The 13646-nt window shown below is 43.1% G+C and overlaps 1 long non-coding RNA gene across 2 annotated transcripts in view; it reads left to right on the top strand.

Annotated features, from left to right (window-relative positions):
- The window catches only part of LOC143841857 (uncharacterized), a 216319-nt gene that overhangs the window by 27916 nt on the left and 174757 nt on the right, over positions 1–13646 (top strand). For both annotated transcript variants that reach the window (XR_013232902.1, XR_013232901.1), the window contains exon 2: positions 68–157. This is a non-coding gene — a long non-coding RNA (uncharacterized LOC143841857). The remainder of the gene's footprint in view (positions 1–67; positions 158–13646) is intronic.

Below are 13646 nucleotides of genomic sequence, written 5' to 3'. Positions count from 1 at the left end.
TAAGGTTTGAGTGGACAGCATGGGTATAGAAAAATTAGGCAAACTATATAAAACAATTTTCTTCCAGGATCCTGCATGTACCTCTCATTCCAATATGGGACGAGCCAGATTTTCTTTTCCTACTTCATCATTCCAGTTGAAGAACATCACCCTAAAAGTAAGTAGGATTGCCATATAAATGCTTAATGCTCGATGGTAGTTTAGCAATGTATTCTGGAATAAAATGTGATTGAATTATGGTGGCAGAATTGCATTCTTCTAGGTGTGTTGACTTCAGTAGGCTTATAGAGGTGTAATCCTGCTTAGGATGGCACTGCTGATTTTAGGAAATTAATTAAAGAACAATTTCCAAAGCATTCACATCCCATTACTTGTCCTTGACACTAAGAACGTCTGAGAGCAGGAAGTTGGTGGATGTTAAAACCTCCTCACCCATGTGAAAGGGTTCTGGTGAATCGTCTGATGGGCTGGGCTGGTGAATCTCATGGGCAAATGAAAAGGTTTTGCAGAGAATCTGTTTTTGGTATCATAGTTCTGTGTCTGCTCAGGAAAGGAGTTCTTGTTCTTCAGAAAGAATGGCATCTTAATGATCCTGGTGTGTAGATCTATTACCGAATTATGATTTTGGAGCCATGTGTACAATGGCTTTCCTGCAGATCCAAACATAACACATTCACACAGCCTGACATAAATCAAGTCTGAGGGTTTGTTCAGTCAAAAACCTTGCATTTATAACAGGACCTAGTCCAAAGAAGGGACACACTAGGGATGCAAACCTCTACAAATGGGCATGTTCCTATGGAAGGAAGCGATCTCTCAAGACTCTGGGTTCCAAGTCCTTTCAGCATTTAAAAAATCCGCATCTGCCACTTGAATTGTGCCCAGAATCATCTAGGCATCCAGGGAAAATATTACAGTATTGATTAAATACAATCACTCTGGCACAATTCAGTTAATAATTTAGTTTGTTTAGAATCTGTTGAAGTTCCTGGATGGGTTTTCAGACGCACCCAATGCTCTTGTAAGCCAAGAATACTGTCTGATTCTCTAGCATAAGAGCTAAGCCCAACAGCACCCCCAAGATGTGACCTTATTTCTTAGAGGGAGATCAGTCCCATCAACCATAGTCTGACTGCTATTTTCCAGCACCACTGGACCAGCTACCATCTTGTTTACCATCTCCATTTTGTTTAGGTTGCAGGGTATTAGCTCTCATCCATCCTATTTCCAGGCACCTATGCAACACTTTCCCTGCCCCTACTGACACTTAGAAGGAAATCTGAGTAGATCTGGATGTTATTAGTAAACTTAGTAGACCCTACTGAAAAAAAATTGTCGAGATAACTGTTGGCTAAAAGTTTCACATAGAAGTTGAGCAGCACAAATTTTTTCTGACACCATTGCATTTATGTAATAGTGTTCCAAAATACAAGTGCTCCCAGCTCTACCTTGCTGGAACTTACCTGTCAGATAGGAGTGGAACCTTTGAAAATACTGTTTCTTATGCCATCAAGTCAAAGCAAATGGTCCAGAAGGATACTGTGATAAATGGGCTCAAAAGGGAAGAAGAGAACCAACAGGACATGGCCAACAGAATTATACTCCTTCTGTCTTCGGGCACAGGTTGTCCATCAGGGTAGCTGAGGTTGGGTCAGAGACCAATCCAGGCCAGAAGCCAAAGTAATATGACCCTGGATCATTAATTTCTTCCATTTCTATTGCCCATTCAACAAAATCTGTTTGAGAGTCTTGCGTACTGCCCAAAGGGAGATTAACAATTTGCCAGTAGTTGTGTTTTCATCTTTGGATTTGGAAAAGAGGTAAAGTCCAAAAGGCAACATGCCCATGAACATGGATATTGTACTGTCTTTGCTCAGAAACAAGGCAACAGCTGTGCCCTGGGATCTTTTATCTACCCATCAACTGGCTGGTTTATGTCAATTGACTTAATTTTATGCTATCGAGTTACAACTGACTCTTGACAATCCTAGGTCCATGGGGTTTCAGGGCAAGAGATGAGCAGAGGTGGTTTGCCATTGTCTTCCTCTGCACAACAACTCTGGTCTTCTTTGGTTGTCTCTCGTCCAAGTAACTAACCACGGCAGACACTGTTTCGCTTTCAAGCTTTGACAAGATCAGGCCAGGATTTAGGAGGATGTAAAGTGCTAAGGGTAGCTCTGTATGACAATTTATGCACTGGGAACTTCACTGCCTCAGCTCTCATACAGGAGCACAAATTGGGGTCAGATGAGGTGCACCAGACCAAATTCTCCCCCATGTGGATGCAGGAAGAGGTGGGGCAACCTGCCATGACTAAAACTCTAGCCTGCAGCCTGGCATGAAACCTCCAGTGCATAAACGGTCTAAGGGTCTCAGGAGGACACCTGAGATAAGATGACAAGGAATCTGCCTGTTTCAATGAGGAGAGTTTCAGGGCCTCACTGTAGGTTGTCTGACTTGGCCTCAGCCACCATTGTTAGGACTACACCAATAACTGTACAGGCTCACCAGATGCTCCCTACAAAATGGTATCTGTCATCTGCTCTTGCAGTCTGCATGGTGTGAGGCAGTACAATATCTACATTTGTGTTCCCAGCATCTACCATTCACAGCACAGACACCTTTACAAATGCAGGCAGAACTTCCATGATGTTCTATCATTGCACGGAAATGATGCTGTGTGTGTGCATGCATGCGCACACATGTGTGTCTCTATACTAATAGCAAAAACAGCTCGACTAGAATCTTTCTTGCTTCCAGTCTCCTGAGTCTAGCAACAAAGCTGGAATGTGGAACTCTGGTAAAGGGGGGCTATAAGATGCCGTCCAGGTGGTCGCTCTGGCCACGGAGAATCAAAAGCATCAGAGCAGATTCTTCCCAGCACATGGTGTTCATGCTCTTTGTACTCTTCAGCAATGGAAGCTGCCTGATTCTGAGGCAGATCAATATCCATTCTCGTGTAGTGCTGCCTGTCCCAACACTCAAGAGGCTTTCAGAGATCTCGAGAGGACAGCTTCCCAGACTGACGTGAGATGGTTTTAGCTTGGAGACTCCCAAGAATTGAATCTGAGCTCTTGCGCATACAAAACGTATACTTCTTATCCACAGGGCTATCCCCCGTACCCCTAACCCATTTTGTTACAGATCTGAGCTGGTGAGTTTGCTATGTATCAAAGCTACATATGAAAGCTTACTGAACATAAACACAGTCAACATTGTCCTCCGGCACAAAAGTTGCCTTTCATAGCTCATCCCAGCCATGTTGACTTGAAAGTTAGGGAGTGCTACGTGCGAAAAAGAAGCTCAGGTTCATTCCCTGGTGTGCTGAGAATGTGGCAGTAAGGCATTTTCAAACACTTGTCAATACATGTGTACATGTACCTGTATTACTTCCATATTATGTGTGTAAGTAGTTGTAATCCAAATGTTTCGGGCAACAGTAATATATATATCAAAGTCCCATAGCTTCAATGGGAGTTGATTTGAGGTAGCCTTAGATTTGAGGTAGCCCTAGGTATCCTTGGAACTGCAGCCTTACTCTGAAGTCCCTTTCTAAGTCAGTTGAAGCAGATTAGTTTAGAATAGTGTCATTCTCTTTAGGATAATGCTATTGGATCATACAGAGCCTCTTGTGGTGCAGAGTGGTAAGGCAGCAGACATGCAGTCTGAAAGCTCTGCCTATGAGGCTGGAAGTTCAATCCCAGCAGCCGGCTCAAAGCTGACTCAGCCTTCCATCATTCCGAGGTTGGTAAAATGAGTACCCAGCTTGCTGGAGGGTAAATGGTAATGACTGGGGAAGGCACTGGAAAACCACCTCGTATTGAGTCTGCCATGAAAACGCTAGAGGGCGTCATCCCAAGGGTCAGACATGACCCGGTGCTTGGATCATGCAGTCATTTAATTTCGGAGGGTATCCATATGGTCTGCAGTTGAACAGCCAATTCGAGTCCAGTTGTACCTTAGAGACCAACAAAATTTTCGGGGTAAAAGCTTTTGAACGTCAACACTCTTGTATCTGACGGAGCTTTGACTCTGGAAAGCGTCTATGCTGAGACGCTCGTTGATCTGATCTCCAAGGTGCAACCGGACTTGAATCTAACTGTAACAATCATTTAGTTCTCTTTTAGGAAAAGAAATCCGCAACCTGTTCGAAACAAAAGCCAGAACAACAAAGGCGGGAGGGGGGGGGGAGGGACTGAAATGAGAAAGGGGAAAAAATGCAAACCAATCAGAAAAAGAATTGCAGCTGAACCACCTAGTTGCTGCTTTCTCAGAATTAAAACAATACCATATCGAGAAATATGCTTGCGGAGTAATAAAAATTTGTCACTTAGCAGCTGAAATAAAATCAGTTTTCCATTTCAACAGATGCCTCCTTGTCAAGTGTATGCATCTCAGACAAGGAACACTGTGGATCCCCCTCCCCACCCTGCCGGTAGCATCAGACATTTAAATGTTGATCTTATTTATAAAATGAAGGAGTCGGGTGGGAGGGAAGAAGGAAAAGAGGAGAGGAAAAAGAAAACCAAAGTCTGCTTTCATTTGACCACCACATTATTATTGTTATTATTATATTTTTGTATTATTTCTATATCTATAATTTTCATCTGCCCTTCCTGCAGCACATATATATGAATTGCAAACCTGCACTGCGGTGGAAAGCAAGATTTAAATATTTTCAGACTGACTGTACTCGTCATTTGCATTCCACTGACTCATTCAGAGCAAAGACATCTGAGCAGAAATACAGCAGATAAAAGAGAAACCATTAATCCACGGAAGATTACTGGCACAGAATCTTTATCCTGCATCCTCCCTGGAATGAGACAAAGATCTTACTATGTGCATCCCTCTGGCTTAGCTTCAGAAAGTAAGCAAGGCAGTTGGGTAAATGTAGTTTTTTTTTTTTTTAAGGCACATTATATTGGCCTGAGACTTTGGCCTCCTGACAGATAGGTAGTTCCAGTGGTTGCTTCCTTGCTACATTCCTGCCCTTCGATAAAGCAATATGCTACTTAGCCTCGCTGTTATTTTCTGTCCGATACTGATTCTGCTTTGGCAGGAGGAGAGAAAGAACTCTCTCCCATCTTTTTTATCACCAACCAAGTCTAATAGAAAGAACAAGAGTCTGAACGTCGCTTGTGTTCTTTGAGCACAGATTAATGTTCCTGGCTGCCACAAGCAATTGCTGTCTTCCTCACAATCGGGGTGGGGGGTGGGGGGGATGGACGGACAGTCCATTTGCAGATCCCGTTGATTTCCATGGCAGGAAGTGCTGAAATCAAAAGGATTTATGGCTGTTCCAGGGTGGCTGGCTCATGAGTCAAGTGGATGGAAAGACAATGGAATTCTTGCGACGTAACAGCTCATTGCATATGAAGCTTGGCTTGGCTTAGTCTGGAGTGCTCTGCTCTTAAGGTGTCCACCTCACAGTCTGAGGATTGATTGGTAAGGGGCAAACAGTCACGCTTTCAAGCTTTCTAAACCCTAGTTAGGGTGTTGTAGTCTACATTTTCAACCCTGCCTTTCAATTGTTTGACTCACAATTAGTTGAAACAGTATAAGGCAGCTGTGCTGGTCTTTCTCGCTGTCACACACCCCTTCCTCTCCTGTTGCCAGGTGTTCTAATTGTTGTTGTTGTTGTATTAAATTTCTATACTACCCTCCCAAATGGTTTTGGGTTAAATAGATTAAAAATCAACAGTGAATTAAAAGCAACACAATAAACATTGACAGAATAAACATACTGAAACGTAAGTGGCATTTTAGCAGCATATAGGTAATAGCAGGCTCCAGATATTCACTGCCCATAAGTCTCCAGACTAGCTCTCTCTATAGGGGTGTTTTGTAGGGGAGGGCCATAAATGTTATTAAGTCATTGCAAAGGTTTGGTGGAAGAGCTCTATCTTACAGGTCCTGCAGAACTGTGTCAGCTCGGACAGGGCCCAGATTTTCTCTGGGAGCTCATTCTTCCAAGTAGGGACCACGACTGACAATGTCCTTGCCCTGGTTGAGGCCAAACAAACTTCATTGGGGCCAAGGACCAATAGAAATTGGAAAGGATTTGGGTTTGATCCTGTGAGGTCAATTTTGTGGTGAGCAAGTAAAACCAGATCATTGAGGTGGGAGTTGTATGAAAAGAACATATAATATTCATTTATCTATTTATCTATTTATCTATTTATCTATTTATCTATTTATCTATTTATCTATTTATCTATCTATAGGTTAGCTTTAAAACAAAGTTGAGCAGCATAGTCCCCAGATTGTCCAAGCAGAAACCTGTCTGAGACACATACATGTAAGCAAGTCATGGCTTCAGAGTTTGGTTTGAATTGTGTTTAATGTTTATAGGTACTAGCAGATGTTCACTGACTAACCCCTAGGTTGGATCCTTTCATACACAAAGGATTCTATGCTTGCTCTTTCCCAAGAGTCAGACCCAATGGTACAAGGTTTGTTTATCACCAGAGGCAGGCTTAACAACTGGGTACACCATTCCCTCCCTAAATTAGAATTAAAACACTCTGTCAAGATGAGCTTCTCTTCTTGAGGTCTGCTCTTTTGCTGAGGCAGACCCTAAACCAGGGGTGGCCAAAATGTGGTTCTCCGGATGTCCATGGACTGCTATTCCCATGAGCCCCTGCACTCTGTCTTCTGTGCTTCCCTCAACATTCCACCTCCCCCCCCCCTCTCCCTCTCTGATTTGTAGCCCGCCACACTCTCCGAGACTTGTTGTGGGTTACAATATAAAAAACTCATAAAACATCATAAAACCCCCAACCCATAATAGAAAAAACAAAGCATGAGCTGAAAAGATAATACTGATGCTGAGGGTCATCCATCAGGGTGACCAGTGCTGTTTCTACTTCAGGGCCAGGTCAGAAACTGGATTGGAACAGATCAAGGACTGAAGCTTCATCAAGGTATGTTATTAACTGATCTGTAGCTACTCACTTCACTACCTTCCTAAGAAATGCAAGAGGTGAGATGGGGTGGTAGTTGGCGAGGTTCTGAGGGTCCAGTGAAGCTTTTTTAATTGGGGGACACACCACTTGGGATGGTCCTGATGACAGGGAGAGGTTGATGATCTCCCAGAGTGGGCCTCCTACTTTCTCATGGCTTGTTTATTGGAGCCACGATGGGCAGGGGTCTAGGGGCCAGGTGGTGGGCCTCATTGAAGCAAGCAGCTTGTAGACTTCATTCTGTGATAGGCACCTGAAATAATTTAATCCTTCTCTTGGAGATGGACAAGAGGCCTCTAGTTCACTTACTGTGTTAAGGACTGGGGAACTTTGTGGAGGAGCTTTGAGCCATATGGGCTGTGGGCAGTTCTCAACAATAAAACACATTCAATAAAATAAATTACAATAATAAAATTACAATAAAATACAGTTTAAAACCCCACCCCCATCCCCTCCACCAGCTACCCGAAACTGGAGATGACATCAAATAGGGGGAGCAAGAAGGAAGAGATGGAGGGAGGCCCATAAAATTTGGTCTGCCATCTGGTTCTCCTCCAAAGCTGAGGGAACCTCAGATGAAGATCTTAGCATCTGAGCTGGTTCCCATGAAAGTTGGTGATCCTTCAGAACAATAGCAGTTACAAACCAATTAATGTTTTAAAGATAAAGCCCAGCTTTTTGGGTTGTACTGGCAAGCAAACTGATAGCCAGTAAATATCTTTCTTTGAAAATACGATCTGTTCTGAAAATTCCACTTTTTGCCCTAGCTACCAGTTGAAGTTTCATAAACAGCCACACGAGTCATATATATCACAATAATTTAATCTAGATAATATTAATTTGTGGGTAACTGTGTTAAGCCAACTTGTCCAGGAACATCCAGCCGAAGGTGGGAGAAGCTTTTAAGCCATAGACACTGCTTGTGCATCCATATCTAAGGCTGGATTGTAAGACTAGAGGTGTCTTTTAGGGAGGCGTCATTCCTCCTTGACTTCATCTAGATCAGGGTTTTCCCAACCATGGTACCATATTGGTACCACTAAGCCCCCTCAATGGTACTGCAGCAAGGACATTTTCAAAATGGTGGCTGGGGAGAGGCCACTCTGTGAAAGAAAAAGGTTTTTATTTTTTTTCTACCTTTATTTGGGAAGGTTGAGCTGCCTCTACCTTAAATGGCCAATGATGGGCCTGGAAGGAAGGGGAGGGGCCCTGGCCATTTAAACCTTTGCTGCCTGAGACTCCTCTCACTTCTGAATGCGCATGCTAGGTTGGTATGACATCATTTCCTGGTACTTCAAAGCCTGCAAAAATATCTCAAAGCCTGCATGGTACCTGCATTGTCAAATGATTGAAAAACACTGATTTAAGTGTTAAATAGTATACATTCCCATCCTGTTGTTGGAAAAGAAAAGAATCTCTGAAAGAATAAAAGACACCGATTCACCAAAGTTTGGTATTCCTAGAACCTTTCCGCACGCCATAAATATAGTGAAATGCTTACCTGGTGAAGTCGGTTTCTGAACAGTAAAAAATTTGAGGAAGGCTGCATTAGATATTTGAACAGTCCCTACTGTTGGCAGATAAAGCACTGAAGACAGAATGGCATAAGTTGAAGCAACTGTGAATGATTTTACCTGTGAATTGCTTTCCAAGCGATTTGCAATAGGCAGTCAGGAGTTCAGCTATTCTATCATGGTAGTCTGGGTGAAGTAGCCCCTCGCTACTTGCCAACAGCTCCACTGGACAGCTTCACACAGACTTGTGGAAATGATCCATCATCACCATGACAAAGTAGGCTGCCATGAAGTGTATTTATTTTTTTCAGAATTGTGCATTTTCTTCATGTATACGCCATCTTTTTGATAGACTACAAAAATTAAAAACCAGCAACACTGTATAATAGGAACAGGAGCATTTAAAACAATTAAAATGGTCTATGCTGGCTGTATTTCAGATCTCAGCTCGAGCTTCAATAGGATCATTGGCCATATTATTGGGAAACTCCCTGTGAACATCTGGAAACCTTCATTATGATCTATAAACCACCCCAGATGGATAATTCTGATGCTCCTACATTTGCAGAGGCTGTGTACCTTTATAAATCTAAATCTAAACTGGTAGCAGTCTGTCAATGGCATGGACCCATGCCCCATTCCCAGATCTACTGCGCTAAATCAAGTGTGTCATTTGTCACATGTCTAGGTTCTGGAACACACTGGGATAGCCCCAAGGATATAGGAGCAGTTATTAGTCCAGATAGGAAAGGCACTGCCAAATTGAAAAGAGTGCCTAGATCAGGGGTGGCCTAACTGGTTCTCCAGAATCCATGAACTACAAATCCCATGAGTCTCACAGGAATTGTAGTCCATGGACATCTGAGAGCCACAGTTTGGCCACCCCTGGCCTAGATGGTTAACAATGCTAGCCAAGGAATCTATAAAAAGCAAAAAGGCTTCTTTATAAAAGTGGAAGGTCTGCCCCAATGAACTGAACAGAAGGGACCACAGGCCCTGGCAAAAGAAATGTAACATAATAATTAGGCACGTGAAAAGAGAATTTGAGGATCAGCTCTCAAAAAACAAACATTTCTTTCAATATATCCAGAGCAGAAAACCAGCCAGAGAAGCAGTCAGGAATGCTAAAGGGAGATGGGGAGATGACAGAGAAGATCAATGCATTTTTTTGCATCTGTGTTACTGTAGAAAATGTGGGGCATATGCCTATGCCACAGCTGCTAGTTTCAGGAAGGGAGTCTGAGGAACTGAGAAATTGTAGTGATGAGGGATTGTTCTAGAATCTATTGGAGAAATTAAAAAAACAATAAACCTCCAGGTCCTGATGACATACGACCAAGGGTTCTTAGGGAACCCAAAATGGGAGATTGCTGATCAACGAACCCATATTTGTAACTTGATGATCCATGACATTGTATCTGAGTAAGTATGCATGCACACGAATGCTCATACCTTGAATAAAACTTTGTTGGTCTTCTATGCTCTGTTATTAGTCTTCCAGAGGAATTAGGTAGCCACTGTGTGAAAGCAGACAGACCACTGGTATGATCCAGCAGGGCTCTTCTTATGTTCTTACAAACATCCAACAGGAAACATGGAAAGCAGAATGGGATTTAAATGGGTCATAGCAATTCTACCTCCTTGGTCAATTGGCTTGGGGATGATGCTTAAAAAAGAACCTCGCTGAATAATACAGGGGCAGTCGCATCTTGGCTGATTCTGCGCTTACTTTTTTTTCCTGCTGTCGATCCTGATGAATTTAGATCGATTTGAATCCAAGTCCTTGTGCTTCCCCTCCTGACTTGAAACAGAAACCCATCTGCACTTGAGCATGAGGCTGCTCTTCTTAAAGGAGTGGGCAAGAGGGCAAGCGGGTGGGTGGGGGGAGCCGAGCTGATCTGAGCCAGCAGCAGTCTCTCACAGAATGAGGCAAATATCTGCTGCAAGAAGTGTGGATTCTGGAGCACAGTCACCTTAAACCTTAAAAAAAAAATTCTTGGGAGGAAAATCTTGCAACCTGGAACTAGGAAGTCTTAGAAATGGCGCCCAGCCAATCAGGGACAGACTGCTTCAATTATACTGAGTTTTCTCCGCTCTTGGATATCACGGAGGAAAGATAGGATCACTTCGGCTCAATCAGATTGCTTTCAGATGGGAAATTTAAATCACCCCAAATCAAAATGGAAATCGCATTCAGTGTAGATGGCAGGCATTTAATCGACCGGGGATTGGAATAAAAGCTCCGTGCAGATTCAGCCCTTGTCTAGTTAGGAGGACTTGATATTCCAAACCAAGTGAGACCCAAACAGCACCTATTGTTAATAAGACTACATTGGAAAGCAGTGTCCTTATCTAAAATTTGCTGGTAGTTCGACACGCCAATCATAATAGTCTTATGGGGAAAAAAACCACAAGAAGGAATAGGCCAAACTTTCCCTTCCATCTGACCTATGCTTCCCACCAACAAAATTGTCTTTGCCAATTGTATTCCTAATTGGAGCACCAACTGTCTCCTTTGCATAGAACAGTCTCTTCAGCAGAAAAATGCAAAATGAATCAACAGCAACAATTAAAAACAAGACATTAAAATTAATCAAGCTAACAGAACATTAAGCAAAAAAAACAAACCCTACCAATGGAAGTCTTCTAAAGCCACCCCTCACAGCTGCCGGGTGGTGTATAAGACTTCCTGGGCCAACCGTGTTATGTGTCTGATACAGGTCTTTTCTTCTAAAACTAACGATATTTTAAAAGAGATGTCAATGGCCATCAGATGGGCTTAGGATGGGTGGCCAAACTGTGGCTCTCCAGATGTTCATGGACTACAATCCATGCACCTGCTGGCAGGGGCTCATGGGAATTGTAGTCCATGGACATCTGGAGAGACACAGTTTGGCTGCCCTATGGGCTCTGTCATCTGTATTTTGGCAGTACAGTCATGCTTTAATTTTTTTCCAGGGAAAAATTCATGGCCTTACACCATATGCTGTTTTGGGGACATTTTCTATTATGTGGGAAGTTTTAGACTATGTCAATACAAATTTCAGCATTCTGTCTGAGGCAACCATTTCCAGCTTGTGAGTTCTGTTTCAGGTGGGAGGGAATGCAAACATCAAGGGTATTTCCGCACATAAGTAAACATAGCATTACACCAGCTGAATGGTGTGGTACTAAATCATATGGCACCTCCTGGCACCTCCTCGTCCTTTTGCTGCCTCGTTTTTGTCTGCCACCTTTTTGCGCTTCTCACCCTCCACATCAGCAGCTGGAAATGGCAGAAGAGAGCGACACGCTTCATAATTCAATCAATCCAGGCAGCCAGTCCACTTTCTCCATGTTTTAAATATCCTATGGTGCCTGCAATTTTTTTTTTAATTCATAGTTCTCTGTTTAAACAGCTATGCTTTTGGAATGCCACCCCTTATGGAAAATAATTATTTTATTTCTGGCATTGCCTGCACGCTTGTTTGCCTATTCGTTGCTCCAGGCTTTTCTCCATTTCTAAAAAGCACATCCTGTCCCCCAGTCATGGGCAAGGGCGGGACATTGGAGGCGGAGGTAGTACTTCTTCACCTCCATACATTTCTTTTGCTGGTGGTCTGCTAGTTGTCTGCTAGGAGACAGCGTTTTTTAGGTTGGCGAATATAGTGAGCAGTTTACTGGCCAGACGCGGGAGGTTGGTGACATCATGCGGAGCAGCCAGAATATAGAGTCTTAACCAAGTAAGCATGACATTAAATTTATGGCATGAAGAAAAGCCCCAAATCTTCTAAAAAATGTGGGTGTCTTAAACTGCACCCAGAGTTAGGCTTCTGGATAGAGTTGAAGTACAGTTCTGGTACCCTTGTGAGTACCTTGAGGCAGCTGCACTAGCTCGCAGTTGAATTCCAAATCCACTTTAAGGTATTGGTGTTAACCTTTAAGGTTGTATATGATCATGGCCTGGCATACCTGATGGACTACTTGACTAGCTATGGCGCCCAAAGGAAATTAAGATCATCCAATTTGAGCAAACAGGTGATCCCTGGCCCAAAAGTTGCATGTCTGGTCTCACCCAGGTCCAGGATCTTTTGTGTCCTGGCGCCAACCTGGTGGAACGAACTGCCAGAAGAGCTAAGGTCCCTGATGGAGCTGGGTCACTTCTGCAGGGCCTGTAAGATGGACCTCTTCCGCCTGGTATTTGGTTGGGGCTACTGAACAGCTGACGACTCCGATTAAACATTTGGGCTGCCTCTATATGAATAACCCACCTGAAAACGGGGACTTTGGACAGTTCTTAATAAACCATTTGGTCGTGCAGCTGGGATGATTGGCACGCTTGATTTTAGAGTATGGTTTTAAAGTTTTAATAGTATATTTAACTAGTATTTACCATGTATATTTTATAAATTAATGTTGGAAGCTGTCCTGGGCCAGCATGCTGGGAGGGGCGGGGTATAAATGGAAAAATAAATAAAAATAAAAATAAATGAACATATGGAGATCCTCTCTACAGCAAGCTCAATATCCTTTGACTGGAAATACCTCTCTCGGGCTTTCTCAACTTATTTACCATTGAGAACCCCCTGAAACATTCTTTAGGCTTTGAGAAACCCCAGAAGTGGCACAATCATGCAGAGAGTAGTTTTGAAGCATAGCTGTGTACATGCCCACCCAGGGTCCCTCCCCTTCCCACCCTCTCCAGACCCATCACTGGGCTTTTTTGGGGGTGGGGAAGGTCAACATGATCATATATGATCATATCACCCTATAAGTGTTTAACAATTTAAAAAAATCTTAAAAATTAATTCCCACCCATCCAGGAAACCTTTCCAGCGCCATCAAGAAACCCCGGGGTTTCACAAAACCCTGGTTGAGAAACCCTGCTCTAAGGTCTCAGCAGATCAAATATCTGCATTCAAAACATGTGCCCCCCATTGAGCTTTGGATCCACCTCCCCAGCTCTACTGATCAAATCACTAGCCCTGAGCGTTTATAAATGTGCCAAAGTTTCTTTCCCCCTGAAGAAAGTTCTTGGCACCATGGTGGTGTCAAGTAATACTATATAATATACACATAACACCTACTCCATCACTGCACTGGTCACAAATGCTTAATCTAGTGAATCTAATCTCTTTAAGAGTTTTCCAGCGATTGACGCACACAGTTTGAGAAACTGTGGAGGTAG

The sequence above is a fragment of the Paroedura picta genome, chromosome 7, assembly GCF_049243985.1.
Source record: "Paroedura picta isolate Pp20150507F chromosome 7, Ppicta_v3.0, whole genome shotgun sequence".
NCBI classification, from domain to species: Eukaryota; Metazoa; Chordata; class Lepidosauria; order Squamata; family Gekkonidae; genus Paroedura; species Paroedura picta.
The sequence above is the reverse complement of the archived record's forward strand: the minus strand, read 5'-3'. Positions and strand labels throughout refer to the sequence as shown.